Consider the following 20,481-nt stretch of genomic DNA (forward strand, 5'->3'; position numbering starts at 1 on the left):
CAGTGGTTACACTGGCCATTAATCACATTCTACTGTATTAATCTCCAAAAGTGGCCCTTGAGGTATTATACTTGGCCCTTAAAAGCTCCCAACTGGAAGTACAAAGCATGTTCAAGCTCCAGCAGTTGCCCGGGTCCTTTGAAGTACCTTAGTCTTCTAGATCTCCATTTCATAGGCCTCTAGTGGTTATTCTGGGCAAGTGTTGTATGTAGCTTTCACATTCTGTAGTGCTCCAGCAGTTAGCACTACAGTTTGGCAGTTAGATGAAAACGTTTGTACTATTCCAGTGCTTATTCTGGGCCAGTCAAGCTGTTTATCAGTCCAGGCCCTCTACATTGGGACCTTCAAACATCTAGTCTTACTGTGCACCAGCCCCATTCTCTGGTGCTTGAGTGGATAAAATGGGCCCTGAAAGTACCAATGTTTTTGAAAAACAAGCTCGTTTTATAGAGCAACAGTGGAGGTAGTCACTTGACAATGACGACTACTGGAAGTGTAAAGCCATTTACGATAGGCCTCTTGCAGTTACACAGGGCCCTGCATTTAAAATGTCAGTCAAAAGGAAACTAGCACTACTCCAGGGGTTACATTGGGCAGCTCAAGATCCCCACGTTAGAGTCCACTTAATATACCTTCCACAGGTTGCTAATTTGCCCCAGCCTCTAGAGCACTAGTGACACTGAACCCTTTAAGCTTCCCAATTTGCCAGTCCAGTATCTCCTACAAGGTACAAGCAGGTCCACTGTGCAACATATCTACCTTTGTTAGTCGGCTTAAAGCACCTTCTGCAGGCCACTGGTTTTAACACTGGGCCCTCTTTGCTCCATGTTAGGGGTAGTGTTAGTCTCTTTCTGCACAGTTCAGTGGCTACACTGGACTCTTCCACCACCCGTTGGCCCTCAATTCACATTTCAGAGAGCTCCAGTAGTTACACTGGGCCCTTCAAATAGAAGGGTGTGTATAAAGATGGTTTACTGTTCCAGGTTACTTAACTATTCGAGCCCCCATTTAATACAGTCCATTTAAGCCCTCAGTGGTTACATTGGACGAGTCAGTATAGCCCCGTTCTGTAGAGATCCAGTGTTTACACAAGGCCAATTAAAATCCTCATTTTAGTCTAATCACATCTTTTATTTCCCTCTAACATTAGGCAGTTCATGACCAGTGTTCAAGGCAGCTTTAGATGCTTTCTGAAGGGTTCCAGTAATTACATTGGGCCCTTCAAGCTTATTGAATACAGCCACATCATGGTCTTCAGTGGTTGCACTGGGTCCTTTCCAGCCTCCTTCTGTTTTACTTTAGTTACACTAGGTCCCATTTTATTGGGAAGCAAGGCTCCTTCATATGACCTACAGTGGTTACACTGGCCACTTTGATTCCCTGTAATGTTGGCAGCATAACGCCATTTTTCATTGGGCTCTTGTGGATACACTGGGGCCATTTTGCTGCCTGTCAAACTACATAATACCTTTCACAGGCTCTGCTTACTATGCTGAGAACTTTTACATGAAGGACCCAATACAAGTAACCTTGGCTACACCTTCAGTTTCACTACAGTACGCACCTGGTCTTCAGATATTGGGCCACTCAAACACCCAAGGCAAATTCAGTAGAAGTCTCCATCATCTTTGAAGCAGATTTCCTTCAATAGGCCTCCAGTGGTACCCAAACCTTTCAAGCTCCCACTTACTGTTAGCACCAGTCCTTCAGTAGTTACACTTAAGTGAAGACTTTAGTCACGTCCTAGACCCCTTCAAGTTCCGTATAGTTGGAAGCACATTCTTTCGATAGGTCAAGTGGTTACATTAGGCCCTCCCAACACACTCCGCCATCCCCAGGCTTCTAGTGTTAACCCTGGACCCTTTGCGGCCCATGTTAGGGAAACATTAGCCTCTGCTCTGTACAGTGGTTACACTGGCCCTTAATGCTCACATCATACTTATTAAATCCTTTCTGTAGGTGACTTCTATAAGCTCCTGCAGTTACACAGGACCTTTACATGAGTGTCTGATGCCCCTGAGGCCTCAATTGGTTACACTGAAGCAATCATATCAAGTGTTTGAAGTAGCTTCAGACTTCTGTTCAGCTCCAGGGGTTAAACATCCTTCAAGATCCCTCATTACACTGGGCCCTTCAAGGCACCAAATGAGCATCAAGCCTCTGCGGTAGGGCTCCAGAAAGTACATTTAGACCCTTCAAGCACCCTTTATATAGTCTGTATAATACCTTTCCATTGGGCTACAGTAGTTGCACTTGTCCTTTTGGGCACTGTTAATCAAGCGTAGGCACCTGTCCTTAAGGGCTACAGTGACTACACCACCCCAACCACTTCAACTCTTTAAAGCCTGCATCCAGAGAGCTTCAAGCCCATTATGTAGGCCTTCCGTGGTTTGACTTGGCCCCTGCAAGATGAATCTTTTTGCAAGAAAAGCCCCTTCTGTTGGGCAGCAGTGGCAACACTGGGCCCTTTAAACATAGTTGGCATAAGGAGACTCTTGTACTGTTTCAAGGGTTACTTTAGGCAATCTAGGCTCCATTTATTGAGGTCGGTCCAAACCCTCAGCTGTTTCACTGGGACAATAAAGCATCTGCTCCAGCCCCCTCCTTTAACTCACCAGTGGATAAAATTGGCTCTTGACATCCCCATCTTTTAAGCCCAAGACCCTTCTGTAGGGCATCAGTGGTTATAACTGGCCCATCTTAACCCTGTATTAAAAGCACAGGGCTCTGTTCCAGGGGGTCATTCAAGCAAACTTTCCCTTGATGTCAACAAAAGGAACATGGTTCCAGTGGTTTCACTGGGCACCTCAAACTCCCCAAAACATGCATTATGCACCTTCCTCTGTTCTAGACGCTCTGGCCTTTATTCTAGTACGCCATTGGCTACACTGCACCCTTCTACCATAATGCACAGTGAGCCACTGTCTTTTAGAGACCACATTTAGCCAGAACACCCAATACAAGGTAGGCCCAAACAATTTCTGTAGAGCTCCAGTGGTAACACTAGGCCCTTCAAGTCTGCATCAAGGAAAATGTAAGACTTTAGAATGACCAAATTATAGCTCTATGACAATGAAACTTCTGCATTTTAAAAAGGTACTTCCTTTGACATTAAATTTAACTTCTACCCAAGATGAAGAGCCTAACTACAGAATGAGCAGAGGTACCCCTCGCTGCTTTCTGGGAATAGTGGCAGTAGCCACTCCATCTGGGTGCAGCTCTAGTTTCGAAGCTCCCTGATCTGGTGCTCAAAAGCTATAATCCAAAATCCATACAAAGGATCCTTCGGTAAGGGTACATTTCATCCTTAAGTGCAGAGGTGGACTGCTTTCTCAGAGATTGACATGGAGTGGCTCCCAACAGAAGCAGAACATATTGCTCAAGCTTTTTATGGATATTTTGATTGAGTATTAACCACTTGCTGCATGGTTCCTTGTGCACCACTGCAGCGCACCAGGGTGCTGTAGTCATTGGTAACACCAAATATTGGTACCTCAAATAGCAGCTTCAGGTGCCAGGAACCCACATACACATTTGGCAAAAGTTAGTTCACCATTGTATATAGTACAGCAAAGGGTTTACACAAGTTTGATCATTTTAAGAAAGATTAGTGTAGTTTATGGAACCAATGGTCCATAACTGGCATTTTTAAAGAGCAGTTTGTGCCTAGTTACGTGACATTTTTGGAGATATTAACATGCTAAAATGGGAGTATTTTAAACCGTTAAAGTATTTTTATTATGCCATTGAGTATTGTGACAGTTCTCAAAGAACCACAAAACTTCTAACTGGAGGTTTTGATTTGGAATGAAGATTTAGCATAGAGGATGGCTTCAGTTTAAGTCTTTAAAATGTTAAGTTTAAGGTTTGTGGGAATTTAATGCATATGTTTAGTTACTGAAGGGAGCCTCTGCCATTTGCCTAACCTTTGAGTTGCAGATCCAATACACAACTGTCCATGATAACGCATGGCAGTCAGTCTGAGCACTCAATAGAATATGGACCTCATTGGGGAATCCTACTGAAAGATTTCAGAAAGGGACAGAGCACCAGAACAGGGAGCTTAGAGCCTAAAATTTACCCAGAGGTTCATTAGATATACCCTGTACTTGAGGTTTCCTGAAATACATTTCACTGTTGGCCAATCTGAGTGGGACGGAGTGGATTCCAGATTTTGGACTATTAAAGAGATTTACCTCCCTTTGATTTTTTAATCAAAAAACATGGATGGCTAGCAAACTAAGATTACTAATCAGCCCCAGGTCTCTCTAGAGCTCTGGTGGCTACACCAGGCCCTCCAAACTCACCCGTTCCAGTGACCCCCAGAACATGAGAGAATACACTTGACCTTTCAATCACAAAGTCTTACAGTCCCATGAAAATTCCATTGAGTGTCAGTGGTTACACCAAGACATTAAAGTATCACCTTACTGGATATCTTAAGGTCCCTTCCATAAGGTTCCAATGAATAAACTGATCCTTCAAGCTTCCCCATGTATTGCAGTGAGATTAGGGCTTCAGTGGTTTCTTTGTGCTTCCAGTAAGAAGTCTCTAGTGGTTACATTGGGCCATTCATACTAGGTGTTGTAGGTAGCTTTCACATTCTATATGGCTGCAGTGTTATACAGATCCTTCAGCTTCATATTTATTGCAGTCAGCCCTGGACCCGCAGTGGTTACACTGGACCCTTCAAACCAACCAGTCAGCACAAGACTACCACTCAAATGGCCTGTGTGGTCCGTTCAAGCTCCCTTGATACAGCCCGTATAATCAACCTTCCCATGTCAAGTCTCTTCTGTAGGGAAACAGTGGCTAGACTGCCTTGTCATAACTATTATTGGAAGCATAAGGCTATTTCCATGGGGCTCAGTGTTGAACTGGGCCCTTCAAGTAAAATGGTTTTATAGTCCAAGAACACTGGGTACTACTCCAGTGGTTACACTGAACCGCACGTTCTACACCAGGTGGCATCATGCACCTTCCAAAGGGTTCTAGTCGGCCTCATCCTTCACTACAGCTCCAACAGATACACTGGGCCCTTCAAACCTGCCCATTTCATTGAGCCAGTGTCCTTTAGAGAACACATTGGTCTTTACAATCACACCATCTTACAAAGCAGCTCCAGGCAAATTCCATATAGCTCCAGTAGCTACACTAGGCCCTTGAAAACCCCATCTCAAAGAGCGCTTCAGTGGTTCCTTTGGGTCCTTCAAGCCATCTGTATGTTCGTATGATACACCTTTCCATTGACTTGCTTACATTTGGTTCCTTTGTGCAACCTGTTTTGTTTTTATTTTCAAATCTGTTTATTGAATAAAAGTTGAACAGAGAAAGACCAGAGAAGACAGAGGCCCCCTGTCCTAGTGTAAGCATGAGTCTGTAAAATAAGCTAAAAGCCCCCTCTGTTGTGCAGCAGGGTTTACACAGTCCTAACAAGCCACCTTACAGTCTTTATGGCGCTGGTCAGCCCTACAGTGGTTACACTGGATCCTTCAAGCAGCTTGTTGCAGCCTGCTCCAAACCCCTTCAGTTGCACAGAATTAAATTACACTGGCCTCTGAAGTCTGACCTTTTTGGAATCCAAGCCCCTATAGGACAACAGTAGATACAATATCCTTTTTATGATCCCATATTAGAAGCATAAGACCACTTTTTATAGAACCGATTGTTACATTGACCCTTAGTGCTGGCCATATTATAAACAAAAACAGTACTGCTCCAGTGGTTACACTGGGCAACTCCAGATCACCATAGACTCCACCTAATACATATTCCAGATCGTGCTAGTCAGCCCCTGCTCCCCTTTTATAGATCAGTGGTTACAAGGGGCTCTTCAAACCTACCCATTTAACTGAGTGCCTCATACTATTCTAGAAAAGATTCGACATTTCAATCACTTAGTTTTACAACATGCCCCAGGCAAATTCCACTGAGCTCCACCAGTGATGCAAGTGCTTTAAGCCACCATCTTGTATGGAAGGTTAGAGGACCTAGTGTAAGGCTCCAGTGGTTATACCAAAAAATGAAGGCATGAAAGGTCAGTCAGCCCTAGGCCTCCAGAGATTACACTTGGCCCTCATTTACAATAATGCATCAGACATTCAAGGCAGTTCTGTAGGTGGTTACACTTGGCCCCTGCAAGGACCATCTAACAGTTTCCTCTGTTGCAAAGCAGTGGTTACACTGGGCCCATCAACCTATTACAGACAGCATAAGGAAACTCCTAGAACCCTTTAATTTTTTTACAATGGACCTTTCAAAGCCCAATTCATTACAGTCCATCCAGGCCTTCAGCAAATCTAATGGGGCAATGAAGCATCTGGCCTTATTCTGCCCCACCCTGTTTCATTGGTGATCCAGTGGGTAAATTAGCCCCTTGGCCTCATCTTATTGTATGGTCAAGACTTCTGTAGGACAACAGTGGTTAGTGTCATGATGATCCTGTATTTGGAGCATATTGCTAATTCCTTAATGCTCTTTGTTACATTAGGCCCTTAAAATGAAAGTGTACTCTAGTCAAAGGAACATTGGGTACAGCTCCAATGGTTACACCGGACACCAAGTTCTGCACCAGAGTCTGCATAATGCACCTTCCACAGGGCCAGCAACCTTTCCTAGAGCTCGTCATTACACTAGGCCCTTCAAAGCACCCAGTGAGCACAATACCCGGAGCCCACTACGGCCAGGCCGGCCCTGCTTGGCAGCCTACTTCTCTCCTTCATATGTGCAAAGTCCCAACCCTGCTCTGTCCACCCCCCATGGTAACCTGTTCAGACAGCATACTCTCCTATTCCGAATACTCGAAGCCCACCCAGATGCCCTTCCCTGCAGTTGATAGATACCATGCTTCACCCACCACGCACCCCCAACTCAACTGAGGACCAGGCAGCCACTTCTCCCTCATGCTCCACCCAAGGCAGTAGGTGGCCAAAGAGCCTCAACCCCACGCCCAGGGTGGTCCCTTGACAGAACGCATAGTCCAGAAGCTTTCTCCAAATATCAACTGCAGTCTGTCTATAGATATCTGGACAGCTTTTTCACCATTCCACACCCACAAATCAGATTCCCAGGAAGCCTCTTCCCCTCGTCAATACATGTTTAGGAAGCCTGCTCCTGCACAAAATACTCATGGATAGTAGGCAGTCTCTCCCACCCCATGTCTGTAGAGTCCAAAGGCGATCTCGTAGCCTGACCTCCATCGCCCTTCCAAAGGAGGGTCCCAGACTGCCTGGCCTATACTCAATACATGCCCATTGATGCATGGCAGCCTCAGCCTCTGAATAGATGACCATGCAGACTTCACCTAGCAGTCTATAGAATTTGGTGATGTGGGTACTCACCCCTCCAGCTACTCCCTCCAGTGTATAGGTTACCATGCATAATTGATCCAGTGTGGTGTCCAGGCAGCCTCACTCCCTGCAGTTCGTAGATTCCAAGTCACCCTTTGCCCCGTCAGATACCGAGACAGCACCCCCAGTCCATGGACGTATCCTTTGAGCCTAGTTATATACCCAAGCATTGTCCCATTCCAGTCAGTCAATAGATCCCATGTGGGCTGGTATCCATCTGCTTGGATCTCCTTTGTGCTTCCATAAGGACAGTTGCAACTCTCAAAGATCAGTGCATGTGGTCCCAGGCAGCTGTTGGTGGTTCCTGTAACAGAACAGAGAGCAGGTTAGCAACAGAAAGACAAAGGTTAGTTGGATGAAAATTATGACTTTATTAGTGAAACAGCACGAAACCCAGATGACCATTGGTGGGCAGTACAAAATGTGGCTGTCTAATACATGATTAAATCAGGACATGATCCTATATTTTACAACATTCTATTAAATATTGACAATATGCTTGTAAGGCAAAACGTAGTTCTCCTATCTTGCACGAGCAGGCACTTCAGGTAAAAAGTCAATACCAGCAGGAGACCGGGCTGAACAAAGATCCCTTGGCACGATTTAGCAGTAACTGGATGCATGTGCAAAATCATAGGCTTGTGTAATGCCAATTCAATTTCAGGAATTTCACAACATTAAGTTCAGAGGTAATGCAACTTTTGAGCATAATTAATATTTTCCAGTCCTCAAAAATCCTAAGCTGGACGTTATAATTACCTTGTAAGCTCACCTGTACCTCCCCTTATGTTGGCTAACTCCACAGCCACTTGTTCTACATAGTGATTGAAGAAAGGAAACCTGTATGCACTAACAGGGAACCACAACTTTGTGGTGGGCAAGCAAGTCACACCCTTTATTTGGATGTTGACATGAATTTATTTGCATTGTGCCCACTGGATTAATATATCTTTGGCAAAAGAAAAGCCCTCAAAATTGAAATTTCAAAAAAGCCACATATTAGACTAAAAGCCAATGTGCTACCTTTGCAGTCTTCATAAACTCTTCAATTTAACTTTTGATTCTTCATTTAAAATATTGATGGCTACTATAAGATTTTTCTCCCACAAGTTAAAGTTATTCTTAACGATGTAGTGACTCAAATCTTTCAGGGTGTCTTTCCCCCTCAAGCTTGGTCTACAGCCAAGATTATAGTGTTCCCCAAAAAAGAAATCGCCAACGGAGATGGGCTCATACCGGCCAATCACCCTAATTAATGGTGACTCAAAAGCTTACTCTAAAATTCTTGTCTCGCAGCTCTTGGCCAGTATCGAAGGTCTAGTATTAAGGTGGCAGCATGGCTTTATCCCTGCTAAGGGCACAACAGAACATATTCGCAGACTCATTACTCTGACGCCTTACAGGTTTCGGGAGACCCAATTGCAGCAATCTTTCTAGATGCCGAAAAAGCATTTGATCAGGTCTCCTGGAATTACTTGTGGGGTGTCATGAAGAGAATGACCTTTGGGATCAATGCCATTCAAGCTATTAAGGCATTATATATTACCCCCATGGCTAGGGTATCCATCAATGGGGGACTGACTGAACGGATTAAAATAACGCGGTGAACCTATCAAGGTTGTCCCGGCTACCCATTGCTCTTCCCCATCTATATTGATCTGCTTATTAAGAAACTAGAAGCCAACCAGGCTATACCGCCTGTGAGCAGATTCGGCCTAGAATCTAAAATCATGGCCTATGCCGATGATTTGGCCCTGGTTACACCGGATCCAAAGAATGCCATCCCAGTAATCGAAGCGGAGGCTCATCTATTCGGCTCCCTATCCGATAAGCTAAATAAAGGAAAAACTCAAATTATAACCAACAGCAAAGTTATCTGGAATGATGAAAGGGTAGTGGTCAAAGCCAAATATCTGGGTATTAACATCTTAGTCGATACTGATCTCATAGTAAGTCATAATACAGACCCTCTTATTGCTGTGTCAAGGAAAGCCCTGAATTGCCTCAACAATTTACATCTTTCCATCGTTGGGCGTTGCAATTTGCTAAAAATTATTTTTCCCCCAAAATTATTATATCTATTTAGGGCTATACCCTTAGAGTTTAATAAGCCTACACTCGCAAGGTTTGAAATGTTATTCTCCCAATTTATATGGGCATTCTCCCAACCTAGAAGGGCATTCAAATTCTTGTCTTTACCTCGGGATAGAGGGGGGTGGGCCCCCCCAATTTAAAACTATTGGGCTACTCCTGCAAACATGCCCCATATTACTACAAGATTTCCCCTCTGACAGTTGTTGGTTTGCCCTCACCTTTTGAACTCCTGCTTGGACCCAACGCTTGGGGCTGCCTGTGGCGGCAGTTAGAACTGGGCTACTATAAAAGGGTGAAATGTAGTTCCTTCTTGAGGTTTTTAAGGTTTTTTGAGCCATACGCAAGTTTCTTGGTATTGGCAGACTAAACTTCTATACACCCCTATTAAAAATAACTCTAACCTCCCATATATTTTTTAGTTCATCCTATCTCCAAAACTGGATTGATAAAGGAGTAAAGAAACTAGGAGACATCTGTTCAGCTGACGAGATCTTGGCGTTTGACGATAGTCAATCCCTTTATAAACCAGACAAGAGGGAATCTTTTAAGAACTTCGCTGTTAAATCTTTTTTTTTTGACGAAAGACTGGGGGCCCGCCAGGCTTCACCAAGTGTAATCCGATAGAGAAGTTCTGTGGAGATTCAATACCACATATTGGAGTTATTTATAACATGTTTAACACCTTGATGCCGGATCTGCTAATATACACTAAGTGGCAACAGAAATTAGACATCACCAATAATGCTTTCTTACTTGCAGTCGAATTCGCACAAAGCGATTTGCTATCCTCTAATCTTCAGGCGCAGTTCTATAAGACTTGTTTTTTTAATACTTCACTCCTAGCAAGATTGCAAAATGGGGCTCCGGTAAAGATACATATTGTCCTTGCTGCACTGAGTTTAAAGCGGATTCAATCCATATGTTTGCCACATGTGTTAAATTAGAACCATTAATAAATAGAATCCAACCTTATCTGGGACAGGTGCTCTCATAATCTGGTGCTTGCTCCCTCCACGATAATGTTGGGTATAACTGAATCGATTGACCGTAAGAAGGGAGGGGAACTATTATTTGTTGCCATGGCCGTTCTTGGGCTATGCATTGCTTCTACTTGGTTGGATCCTGAGCCCCCCAGTCTTTAGACATTGGCTAGCCCGTTTTTACTCAATTCACTCATTAGAGAAGGCAATATATGCTAAAAAGGGACTCGGATCAAAAAAGTGACTAGTAATCTGGGGTACCCTTTCTCACTGGCTAACTCACCAAGGATAAATGTGGGATAGATTAAAGAACAAGCCATTTCTCCCTACATTTATGTATAAGACAACTTTTAGTCTAGTTTGGTTGCTTTGGTATATATATTTTTTTTCTCTGGGAAACTCGATAAATATTTATCCTGTAGAGATGCCCTATTTTTTATTATGGTACTGTTGTACTGGTCAATTTGATTATTCTTAAAGGTGTGAAAACTAATTCTTATCCACTTAAGGTTCTTGCCGTTGTGGAATAAAAACTGCCCAAATGAACTATTGATCCTAATGTATCGTACAATGGGATATTTGTTTTAAGATTTTATTTTACAACTATTTTGTTTTCTTAAAAACAGCCTTCTATATATACTCTCTACCTGCGCAGCCTTCTATATATACTCTACCTGCGGGGGGGGGGGGGGGGGGGGTTGCTACACTGTCCATTTTTTCCTCGTTGTAAAGTATAAAGTATTTGGGTTTTTTCACTGCAATTGAAAAATAAAAATGAATTAAGGAAAAAAATATTTATGTCAAGTCTCAATATCCTGGAACGCAAACAATTTAAAGTATAATAGATAAGTCTCGCAACAACGTTTAATTGCAATCCTAGCTAATTGTACTAATGTCCCACTGCTCCGTGCACTCCAGTTCTGCGACAAACGCCATAATCTACAGAAAACCTTTACAATGCAGATATTTATTAGCATGCAGTGCCTTACTATGCATTTACCACTCAGGGAAAGAAATGCATATTACATACACACTTGTCAGTTTTATATAGCACTAGCTACACCAGAGGGTATGAGAAGTTTACAAGACATGAGAACAGGTTCCAAAGTGCAATGAGCGGGTTCTTAAGGGGTGACATAGCATAGTCAGGGAGTAAAAATTCATTATAGGTAGAGAGTAAAGGATAATCAATGCTATAGATCAGTGGCACTTGTGACAAATTTAGCAGCTGAGTGGGTAGAGTGACCATAATGAGTGATTCTAGCTATACACACCTATGGTTTTAGGGTTAGATAGGGGTATTGGGTGGTAAGGGTATTTTTAGGGTTCGTGGTGGGGAAGGTATTGGAAGGCAAGGGTAATTAATGGGGGTTTTGCGGTCTCCCAAAATATAACTTACCCAAGAAAGAAGAATTATATATGGCAATGTGCTAATCCTATGCTTAAAAACAGATACAAAAGCAGACATTTGGAGTGAGCAAATTCATAGTGTCGCTGGTGTTGGGTGACTAGACACCTCACCTACCTTAATTATACTTACCTTTAATAAACTTTCCATGTGTGGTAAAAAACGTGTGATAAAAACTTGCAAGGTAAAGGAATGTGATAATTGGCTGCGTTGTATTGTCATACAACCCCATCTACCCCCAAAGCAGTCATAGCAGTCCACTAGAGCATGCAGTGGAAACAAAGCATTGCATACCTTGGTCTGTTTAATCAGTATACCAATTCTCATTCTTGCACATAGCCATGTTCGCCACCAAGCTCAAGTGTTGAATACAGTCTATATAGTCACTGTTTGTAAATTTATTTCCCCACAAGGACACCTGGTGAAACAGCCAGAGTGCCAAGTCTCTGCACTAAGATTTAAGGACCAGTACAGTAGTCAGAACTTTAGTGAACAGGAGGATCTACTGGTCATGAAGGCAGTTTCATACAATCTATAAACAGGAAATGGAAAGTGATTAAATATAACCAAATGACAAAAAACCTAGAAAGTAAGCTAATTGCTCAAGTTCAAGCAGTTGGCAGAGAAGCAGGAATGTACAATCGCTGGAAGTTTACAATTGTGGGCTCGGCTAGGTTTGGCCTAGCAAAGATGCAAATCTGACCAATTGCATAGCAATCAAGAGACCACCATTTAGTAATGTGGGGGTTCCACAAACTGTTTATACAATCAAAGGGTGACTAACACGTCCATATAGTGAAAGTCCACTAAGCGAAGTCAAGACAGTTCCCAAAGAATTATAACTACTAAAGGGAGGAATCTGGTTCATACTGTATGGGACTAACCACCAGCACTCCCTCTATGAACAACAGAGTTAACCTTTGCTTTCTAGGAAAGCCTGCTTCTAGAAACAAACAGGATCAACCAACTCTAAACTAAAGTTCTGCAAAAGTGAGCCGTGTGTTGAGTTACAGCATCCAAGCTACTGTAGAAAACTGTTGCTAGGAGTGAAGGCTTTTCTACACACCTTCCCAAAAAACATGAGAACCTCCAGTGACATTTGTAAATGTCATCATAAATTATAGTGGCAGCAGCTCCAGGCCCACAATATAGTACTGGCATGAAGACTAAGATAACTTTACTTTATCTTGAGCAGTAGCATTGCTTACTACATCACGAAAACCAGACTACACAACAGTTCTCATACTTCCAAAGACGTAACATGCTGTGGGAGCCAAGTTGCACTGTAACCCCTACCTTAGATACTGTTCTGTCAGTCCTGCGTTTCCTTGAAACGGCTGTTCTTCAATATTAGGCTAGAAGATTAAAGTCATTAAATCAATGCATAGTTAAGTTGTGGTTCCAATTCAGTACAGCTTTAACCAACATCTTAGTCATTACACTACAACATGAAATTTACTGAACCCAAACACTTTCACAGTCCATACATATTTCCTCAAGTAGAGGTCCTTGAACTCTTAAAAGATCTAAAGAAAATTGCCCAGAGACCATACAGTGTTAAACAGCAGTTACTCCTTGATTGGGTTTACATGGTTGCAGTAAAATTCAGGGATTTTAGCAAAGGCACTCACATTTGTCCAACAGAAAACATATTGCTAAAATGCATCAAAGGTTCAAGAAACATCATGAAGTTAAAGTTTGGAAAAACTACAGTATACCCAAGATGCTACTTAAGATCAAAATATAAGCCTCGATGATCCCACCATTTGCTTATGTGGATTTTATGAGCTCTGTTCTACTGAGCTGTATTGTGCATTTCAGTTCAAGGCCACCATCTAGTATTAACCGTACTAACGCTTCCTTTAATTTTTATTGCTTTTCAGTATCTTGTATGTTTGCATTTTTTGCTAGGTCAAACTTCACACCCCTTCTACTTACAAGTAATATGTCCTTTCTGGACCAGGTTCCTAAACTTGAATGCTAAGGACCCGTGTTAGTATACCGCAAATGCTTCTCATTTAGCAATAAATGCTACATGGGCACTATCTTCCTTATAGATACGGTTGCCTTCAGGTTCTTCACTTCCGCACATTACAAAGTGCCTGATGAGCTAATTGCAAGTGCCTGATGAGCTAATTGCAAGTTGTATCACAATTGCTCTTCATTTATGATTCAGATAGAGAAGGTAGGATATACCTGTGGCATAGGACAGTACTAATGTCTTGATTTAATGTATGGTTAAAGGCCAACTACCACAAAACCATTGTCAAATGAAGGACCAACACTAAAGATTCCTTCTCCCCAATAGGGGTAGTTTCAAATGGTATCCAGGATTTTCAAAGTGCAGGCTAAATTGTCAGATCAAGCATATGTTTACAGAACAAGCTCTAAGGTATTCTGTAAGTTGGACACTTCAAATAAAGGTACGTGCCCCACAAGGGGAGTAGCTCCGATTGGGGCAGGGCTCCCATCTTGCTTCCTCGCAGCAAATCCTGAATGCCGCCTATCCAGTAGCTGAAGCACATCCCAGATTACTTGATCACCAAGTCACTTATTCACCAGATGCATAGTAATATTGGCTAAGGCTATGTATGCAAAAGGTAAACAGTTTTTGGACTAGTTCTATCATTAAGTTGTAGCCTGTACTGGCAATGCAAAGTTACTTTATAGGAGTGCCGCATAGATTGCATGAAAGCAAATCTCTCTCCCCACAGGCTAGGTTGATTTCCCATACTACATTGGCTGGTTTGAGCCACCTACCATCTCCTTACTGCAACAAGTCCAATGTACACCCAGTCTCCAGTTTCAGCAGCATCGATGGTCCATCGCACGATCAAATTACTCATATGGGCTGAAGAAATAGTCCCATCTGCAGTACGTGTGGTCTTACATTGGTTGCGTGGTCTGTAAAAAAGAATGGATGGTACAAATAAGGTGTCTGATTAATGGCGCAGAATAGGCAATGAGGCAGCTCATGGACCATGTTTTTTCGACATTACTGGAGGTCAATGGAAACTGTTAAGGACTGATAAGATCAGTATTACAAGGGACTACATTAATAAGTAAAACTTGACTGGATTCTTTGGTTTCAGAAACAAACTGGCTAACTCAGGATGAGACCAAGTTGCCCATTAATCTGGATTAGGACAGTTGTCATAAGTGATCAATGGTATGCGCAGTAACCCAGTGTCACCTTCCAGTTATGCTGAGTAATGCAGAGAGAAGTCTTGTGGATTAGAATGGCAATTAATTGTATGGACGGTATTGCTCAGACCAGCAGAATTACTTTGTTGCATAGTTGACCCAGGAAGAACTGGTACCATGCAACCAGTGGAAGGGGACCAATAAATTATACCCAATAGCCACTTTAAGAATTTTGGTTGAAGCTAGTCGATTTGTGTAAAACTGGTGTCATTTTAATCAAGAATAGAATGTATGCAGCTGTTCAATCCATTAACATGTGCAAAAACATTAACAGCAAGATAAAGGCCTCACCTATACAGGTCACTCAAGAGACTTCCATGTCTTGTCATCTTTGGGAGGAAACTCCATCACTCTTGCCCTAAACAGGAGTAAACGGTAGAAAAAAAGACATCCTACACAGCAAACATTGCAAATGCCAATACATCTTTGATGCATAAAGACATTGGAAATTGAAAAAAGGCTTCCGTGCATTAGACGAAAAGCCACAATCCTACCTTTGCAGTCTTCATACCACCTCCAAAACAAAACTGCTGTTGGGGGATCTTCAAGTGCAGTTATTCATAGGAGCAGAGCTTGAAATGAAACTATCCATTGGAGCAGGCATCCTGAAGAGTTCAATGTTTTCCTGAGGGAGCCAAGACACATTTCATGTACATCGAATATTAAATGACATCGAATGAACCTTCAAATAATCAATCAATGAATATTTGTTTTCCTTTGAGGTCTATACCCCCAACATGCTAAATGCCTGCTACGCAAAGCCAGAGTGTGGCAGTAAATAATGACTGGAAAGTAAAATACAGCAGAATTAGCATTTGATCTGTAGTCAAATCATGTGGGAAAAAAAAGTTCATAAACCAGCTCTAGATACACTGGTCAGTTTCAAGTGGGGACAGACAAGTGATGTTTCCTCACAGAGCAAGGGTTAAAGGGTACAGTCTCGATGCAAACGTTCATCCTAGGCTGCACACTAGGAACTAAACCATTTGAATCTGCTTACAGATCAGTTACTTTGTGATAACATTTCTTGGGAATAGGAGCCTACACAAGAGATTTATATTTAAAGCACTTTGAACAAGAATGTACAGCTAGAGGTATGCCTTCTTGGCTACATAATTAGGGAAGTCCCAAAAGACGGCATTGTAGGACTTAACTGACGTCCACTATTTTGGCATTCCAGTGGTTAAAATTATTTTAAGTCATTTATTTCTTAACCAAGTACTTTCAGTTGATACCTCACACGGAGAGGCTTAAATGTGTATAGTTCACTGGGAACAAAATTCAAAATCCGCCTCCAAGGGACAGGACATGTGTCAAACTTGCCCACCTCCATTGAAAGATTAAGCTATTACTCCACCCCCCCCTTCCCCGGATGCAATCACTTTTGAAGAGCATATCCAAAGCAGTGCTCAATTTTCAGTCCAACAGTACCACTTGCACCCCATAAAATGCTGATACCGCAGACTTACCTAGTATCAGTGCAGTGTTTCTGCACAAGTCCTTGCATCATTCAGAAATATTTCAGTAGCATCTGTGGCAGCAGAAACCACCGCAAAATGCTTCAAGACCATGTGCGGGTGTGTATCGCATCTGAAGGCATGGTCACATACAGCCAAGGCCTCTTCATTTTGAACAAGTGACATGGCAAGGCATTCCACCTTTCTACAAAATCCAAGGAACAAGTCAAGAAATGAGGGTTGAATAGAGTTAAATTTTAACAGAAGCAGTTCAACAAAATATCTAAACAAAAAAAAGACCATTGATCAGTCATTAAGTTGAATGTAGGCTAAAATAGCTGATTTGCAGGAGAGGGAGGGTTCTTAGAAGGGCAGGTCTACCAAATATTAAGGCAGTAAAACAAACCCTTCAATACCACTTGACCTGCTTTTTCTTGACTGCCTTATTCATGGCTGGTGTTGGACATCACTCCAATCTCAAGTGTTTATAGACATAGTTCGTGTAGGATGTTGAGAATTCGAGGTCTGACAGCTACATGAACGCGCATTCCAAACCTTTAGAGTTCCATCTAACTTATTAGGGTGAAGCTGCCCAACGGGTAAAATGTCCTCCACAATTCTACAAGGTTGCTTTTGTGACAGCTGAATGCAAAGCTGGCTGCCAGTCATGCGACTGGAAAGTGCCAGCGACTCACTGGAAGAATCAACTGCTTTTAACACTCGCCCTATTCCTGAGCAGCAACTCCGATTTACCTGTATGATAGAAGGCAAAACACTAGCGATAACCCAAATGCATAGGCTAGAAAAGAAACCCCAAAGGAGTCACCAGTGCAGCTACTTTAAGGACTTCAGAGTTTACATGATGCCCTGTGAAGCAAGAAAGCATACTTTGCTAGCCACTGGCAATCCTGGTGGTCAGAAAGCTCAAAAACAGGTCAACTCCTTGTGTAGCCCAACCAGCCAGAAATACTGCCCCATCTCTGATCATAAATTGTGAGCAACCGATCAGAATGCCAATGTTACATCTATCCCACTACGTGGAGCACAACCCAGATGTTTTAATCAGACTAGTTGGCACATTTGTTAGGTCAAAGAAAGTTTGCCAGCGTGATGAGCTTATAAATTGTGTGCGATCTTAAACCCAAGATTAAGGATCAGTACAGTAGTTTACAAAGGCATATGAGACCCTGCTTTATATTAGAGTAGTGTCCCTGCTGGAACTTGGGTTGCATGCCAATTTAGCTCTGCAAAATCTGAAATATGCACCCTGGAGGCAACATCTTTTCAACAACCTGGGAAGTCTGCATAACATATTGCAAGGTATAAAGAGGACCAAAAATCTGTCTGGGTACAACAAAGCAGCACGCAAAGGTTTTGTGTCATCATACTATGGATGAAATTAGCAAGACACCGCAGATGCAGGCATTGCCTTGGGCCCAACGGGTTAAGATTGTTATAATGGCCAGAGGAAGCTGCCAAATGTACTTTGCCAAGCTTAGCATGAGCCGAGCCAAGACAAATAGGCTATTCCCACTTCATCTTACAAAGGTTGGAGATCTTTATTTTGCTCACCGTAGGCCAAAGCGTGGTACATCTGAGGAGAGCTTGAAACAAGCTGTGTTCATGGTAAGGGCAGCTGTCTGAATTCTTCAATTTTTTTCCTGAAAGAAAATAATTCAGAGACATTAATGGGAAGTGTAATCATGGTTGAAGGCTAATAGCTTATCATTACATAGTTGTACAAGTCACAGGGTTATAGTAAATGTGCAGTATGCACTATCAATTCTGTTGTAAACCCACATTTGTACACAAATATTGCATAATCAAATTTAGTAATATGCATCATTACCCAAAGTAAAACTTCTACCTTAAATACACCAAACTACCCATAGACAGTGAAAGCTGCATCCAAAATAATAAACAGCAATGTTAATCCTCAACACTCGTTTACAGGCAAGACCAGTTGGGATTTAACTGTCGAAGTTAAGGATACAGTGAAGCGTCTGCAGAGAAAATGAACTAGTACTACACCATTCCCTATGGGCTAAACATTTGAAAGTGTTGAGGAGAATCTATGTGCACGAAGTAATGCGGTCTACACTTTCAGACCTCATAGGACTAGATAAACATTAGCAGGGATTTTAAACTGTTGCACATTATAGAAAATCTGCATTAGAATAGTCCCGATTAGTCAACTCTAGCCAAGGAAAATAACTAATAGAAATTAACATTGCTAGTAAGAATTCTAAACTACATTGATTCAGCTCTGGAGAGCAGTTTAAATCTAACAGCATACCTTGGTACACTCCAATTGACTTGGCTGCAATGTTGTAGACATGTCCTTGGGATAGCCATGGATCTCGGGTGTGTACATGGCTTCTCATGAGATAGAAAGGAGTGTAGTCTACCTGGATACATTAGTCGCGTAGTTAGGGGGGCTTGGCTATCCAGTGCTGATGCATTGTAACCTGCTACTGAGCAAAAGCACCCAGTTTCTGGACTGTCGCCGACCTTTGAGCCAGGTGGCACTGGATCAAACCATCGAGTACCTGCAGGAATTCAATGAAGCAGTAAATCAGGCATTAGTATACATGGTTGTGCACAACTCGCACATCTACTCTTGTGAAGCATTGTTTAATCAACTCATTTTGGCAATATGCACACCTCATGTCCCATAGACTTATAACCAAGTGTTCTTGGATTGGGCAGCTAAAAAGGTTCTATACTAGGAGAGATCATGTATAATGAATGTAGAAAAGGTGTCCCCATGGTATACAAGCTGCTAGAGCCATCCCATGTACCACTTAGTGTAATGCAGCCAAGTCAGTGTCCCAAATCGGAAATGTCCGATTGGTCCAGTGCTAGTATAGCAAGACCTAACACAAGGTGCATCATAATTTAGTCTAATAGCACAACTCTATCTCCATAGGAAAGAGAAATCACAAATTTTATGAAATGCTTGAGATTGATTAGGTGTGCAAAATGGAGTTTCTCAAAGTGAATTTCAAGAACTAGTATCCAAAATCTAAACAATGAAAAATTGAAATACTGCAGCAATTAAACTTTATTTGCAATTTGCAGTTGTATTTTGCGCAAACACTATCTGAAGGTAATGGAGCATTACATGAGCAGCAGTTGCATTACACATGGGGAGATTAAGTGATTTGCCCAGGCTCACAGGATGTTGAGTCGATGCAGACTCAAACCGGGGTCCCCAATTCCAAAGTCGGTAGCTCTGCCCGTTACGCCACATCCCCTCCTACTGATGCACCTATAGCTCCGTTCACATGTACAACTGAGCACTGAAACAAAGCATTGCAGAATGTGATTTAGCCTAATGTTATGTCAATTGGTGCCGGTCAGTAATCCTAAAGCGCTTTGAGGAGGAGAAAATATTTCAGGCATTGAGCTCCAGCACTTAAACCAGTCTCCAGCAGATTTAATATTAGGCTGTCAAGACCTGAGCAGTGGTGCTCCACTCATAAGCAATGCCAGATCAAATGGTAACAATCAAGGCAGACAAGGGCTGCCAAGAAGTTGGCAGGGACTGTAGACCTTTTGAAAACAGTTCAATGTGAAGACCAAATGAGCAAGAGGATAAAATAGAGTAGCATGAGACAAGAGCAGACATGGTACGCTGGTCCACTGCAAAATATTAGGCCCAATATTTGACTTGTCAAATGTGTTGAACTATGAACAGAACATGTCTAGAAAGGACAATAGTTTGTTTTCAGAACGAAGGGAGATGTGAAATCCAAAGGCGGAAACAAGTGGCTACTATGCATAGGGCAAAACCTCCAGCCTCTGCAAAATGCAGGACTTTAACCATTCAACAGGAGTAGCCCCATTTTTAAATTTTAGGAAGGTCAGTCCAAAAGTGTGTTTTACTGAAGGAGGGCTGCTTGTAGTATGGGGCAGTTGCGGTATAGGATTGCATAATAGGGGGATGCAAGATCAGGGACAGCCTCTCATCCAGTCTCTACAGGTGA

At 42.4% G+C, this 20,481-nt stretch overlaps 1 long non-coding RNA gene across 1 annotated transcript; it reads right to left on the bottom strand.

The window, feature by feature from the left end:
- Nucleotides 1-6,913: 6,913 nt before the first annotated feature.
- On the bottom strand, nt 6,914-19,010 carry LOC146776184 (uncharacterized). The gene is made up of 8 exons (XR_014971976.1): nt 18,789-19,010; nt 18,065-18,153; nt 16,505-16,697; nt 15,530-15,660; nt 15,327-15,393; nt 14,592-14,735; nt 13,128-13,186; nt 6,914-7,653 (listed from the first exon to the last, which is right to left on the bottom strand). It is a non-coding gene; the product is annotated as an uncharacterized LOC146776184 (long non-coding RNA).
- Between the last annotated feature and the right edge of the window lie 1,471 nt (nt 19,011-20,481).

This window comes from Triturus cristatus, chromosome 12, assembly GCF_964204655.1.
Source record: "Triturus cristatus chromosome 12, aTriCri1.1, whole genome shotgun sequence".
Taxonomy (NCBI): Eukaryota; Metazoa; Chordata; class Amphibia; order Caudata; family Salamandridae; genus Triturus; species Triturus cristatus.